Here is a 3557-nt window from a genome sequence, read left to right on the forward strand (position 1 = left end):
TTTGTTTAACGAAACATAGTTATGTGGAACCGGTGGAACCTGTTTACATAAAGTTAAGTAAAGCCAACATATCATTTTTTTGAGTGTAGATAGATAGACGTAGACAGACAGACAGATATATAGACAGACAGATAGATATAGACAGATAGATAGATAGATAGATAGACAGACAGACAGACAGACAGACAGACAGACAGACAGACAGACAGATAGATAGATAGATAGATAGATAGATAGATAGATAGATAGATAGATAGATAGATAGACAGACAGACAGACAGACAGACAGACAGACAGACAGACAGACAGATAGATAGACAGATAGACAGATAGATAGATAGATAGATAGATAGATAGATAGATAGATAGACAGACAGACAGACAGACAGACAGACAGATAGATAGATAGATAGATAGATAGATAGATAGACAGATAGACAGACAGACAGACAGACAGACAGACAGACAGACAGATAGATAGACAGATAGATAGATAGATAGATAGATAGATAGATAGATAGATAGATAGATAGATAGATAGATAGACAGACAGACAGACAGACAGAGAGGATAGATAGATAGACTCGCACCTGTAGTCGCACATTGAACATCATGGAGGCGATGACATAGAGGTATGGGAATCTGAGTCTGAGTCTCCAGGCGAGATCGAAGAAGATGAACAGAGTCCGGCTGAGCCCGAGAACAGCCCGTACTATAACGAGTGGATAGTGCCACAGATAACCTTCCGAAGGTGACAGTCGTGTACTTTTACGTGAGAGAATATGGCGAGTGTTTAGTGCCACAGATAACCTAACAAAGGAGACTGTCGTGTGACAGCTACGTGAGTAGATGTGGATGGCTACTCCGTCAGTGCACACAGTGTTGCCAACTATTTTCAAAGGAAAGTAGCTAAGTAGCTCATACGTCACTTAGCATATTAATGACGTCATCGCGTCGTACTCGCGTTCTGTCAGCCTAGTGCGTTTTCTCTCTAAATTAATGCTCTATTTAATATAATATAGCCGGATGTCAAATAAAGCTGTTCTCATTTCCTATTTTTTTGTTGTCAGACAATAGAACGAGTAGCTATAATATAGTGACTGATTACATTTTTTATAGGTCTATGTGGAACATTATCTGAATTGAGAGAGTTAGGGAACCGGATGAACTAAGCTCTGTGATAGTGAGTGTTACAAGTAATAATAAGCACAAGAAAAGAAATAAAATTAAAATGGTCAAACTAAATTCTTTAAATATAAAACAAAAGAAAAGCAGATAAGTGATAAGTCCGTGGAAAAACACTGCTCATTCGCGTCTGTCAGCGGCCGTGAATATACGTCGCCGTGACGTCGCCACCGGAAGACGTTCCTCCTGTGACGTCGCCGCCAAGTCGCCGCTGGTCTCCAGTCTGCAGTCCCAATCAATCCCATTGAAAAATTCACACGTTCTGGCGGCGACGGCAGGGTAGACTTCTCCTTCTCCTTCTCCTGTTAATCCATGATTTGGCACTAAATACTCGCCATACTTCGATGGCATACGTCACAGTCATGTGGCGTCGGCGCTGCATCAAGTCGGACAAAATTTCTAACCGGCATGCACTGTTTCAAGTCAGCCGCCGATCGGTCTGCGCAGAGCTGCGTGAAGTCGAACACACCTCTCATCTTACATCATCATCATCCTACACCCTGCTGTTACCATAGACAGTATAAGAAGTGGACAGAGCCATCTCATTGGAACTCAGTTGAGACAGTTGAAGCCCATTTTTAGCGATTTTTGAGCACTTCCGTTCCTGACGCGCAGACTCAAACCGACTCAAACTAAGCTTGATGACGTGAGCAACCTGTCTGACAGACGTTACTCTTCTAGTAGCTGTGCGTGAAAATTGCCAACGTTAATCTTGCAGAGACGGGGAACTTGAGCAAAGAGTTCTTTGGCGTGAGTGAGCAGGAGTAAGTATTCCGTTGCTTTTATGGACTCATTATCTATGGGCTTCTCCCTTGACGGGACGCCCCCCCGATTGCCTGCGAGCTTCTCCTCCTGTCTGTACGGTAATTTCTGTACAGCGCGACAGAGAGTCGAGTGGTTATGACGCAATCGTTAGCCTATTTTTACAAAATCTGTTTCTACGGGGCCATAATGTAACATAGAAGGGAATGGAGCCAATTATACATTGTCGTGTTTCTTTAGAAATAAATAATGGACAAATGGAGTCGTTAAATGCCTCAGATGTAAAGTTATTCGCTGTCAAAGTGACGCCAAAATGAATGGGAGTCAATGGAAATGCTAACGCAAGTGAAGTTCTGCTACAACATGGCGGCACCCGGCCGGCTTCAACTTCCGGTCGATGGATTACCCCCTTGGCTGTTACTCACGATCTATGCTCAAGATGCGCTCGCGACCGGATTTTGTCAACTTCTACTTCCTGTAAACGTCAGTGTGATCGTAGTTTAGTCCCCCAACATTAATGTTAAATAAAATAATATCTTACCCTCATGGTCTTTTTTTATTAATATTATCTTCTCTTATTTTTCCTTTTTTTTTTTTAGCAAATCATTGTTATTTTTTTCTTATCCTGTAAGTTCAGATGACATTGAACATATTGTGGATACATTTTGTTTATTGTATACAAAAAAATGTATATCATTAATGTCATCTCTGTACAGTTTGAAATCATAATAATAATAATAATAAACATTAATGTTAAATAAAACAAAAAATAAATCAAATCAAATGAAAAAAAAACATTAATGTTAAATAATTAAGCCACCTTGCTGAAAAATAATAAATTAGATTTAAGATTTAAAATAAAGCATAGCTGTGTGAATCCCTGAATGGATATACACTGTCCTAAAGCTGATTAAAAATATTGTAAACTTGAATTTTAGACATCTAACAAAATGAAATGTATATAGATATGTTTATACCAAAGAGTGTAAAAAAAGGTTTATACAGAAATTCTGAACAAGACCATTCACAGACAGACAACTACAACGTGTCTCAATAAATGTGTCTTCATTTTGAACACTGTGTGTGTATTGTAAAGAAAGAAAGAAAGAAAGAAAGGGGTGTTAGCTGTAGGACTTTTATTCTGGAGGGAACCGAGCGGAAGTGCGCTTGTAAATCTGCAGGAGTCACTTCCCAGATAGCACAAGTCTATTTGATGTGAGGTTTACATCTGGAAGACGTATTTTTAAGAGTGTTTGCTCATCTACAACGGGTTTTATGCCAAAGATCGGCGAGGATGGGAAAAATCTTACATTTCTGTGCAAACTTTGCCCATCGATATAATAATTGCTGTCTGTGGTATAAAATGGGCTGTGGCAATAATAATAAAAAAAAGAAGCTCGCAGCAACATAGGGAAAAAAAGAACTATGAACTAGTTCATTTTTTGAAGTATGAACTATGAACTGAACTAGTTCATTTTAAAATTTGTGAACTGAACTTTGAACTAGTTCATGTAGAAAATGAACTTTCCCAACACTGAAAATACGCCTTCCAGATGTAAACATCACATCAAATATTACGTTACTTGTGTTACCTGGGCTCCTGTCTTGGG

General features: G+C 39.2%; 1 protein-coding gene across 1 annotated transcript in view; it reads right to left on the reverse strand.

The window, feature by feature from the left end:
• LOC130084985 (small integral membrane protein 10-like protein 2A) overlaps positions 1-3557 on the reverse strand; it is a 168588-nt gene that overhangs the window by 16603 nt on the left and 148428 nt on the right. The gene's annotated exons all lie outside the window — the stretch shown is intronic.

The sequence above is a fragment of the Rhinichthys klamathensis genome, unplaced genomic scaffold (genome assembly GCF_029890125.1).
Source record: "Rhinichthys klamathensis goyatoka isolate OS25496 unplaced genomic scaffold, OSU_Roscu_1.1 h1tg000070l_1, whole genome shotgun sequence".
NCBI classification, from domain to species: Eukaryota; Metazoa; Chordata; class Actinopteri; order Cypriniformes; family Leuciscidae; genus Rhinichthys; species Rhinichthys klamathensis.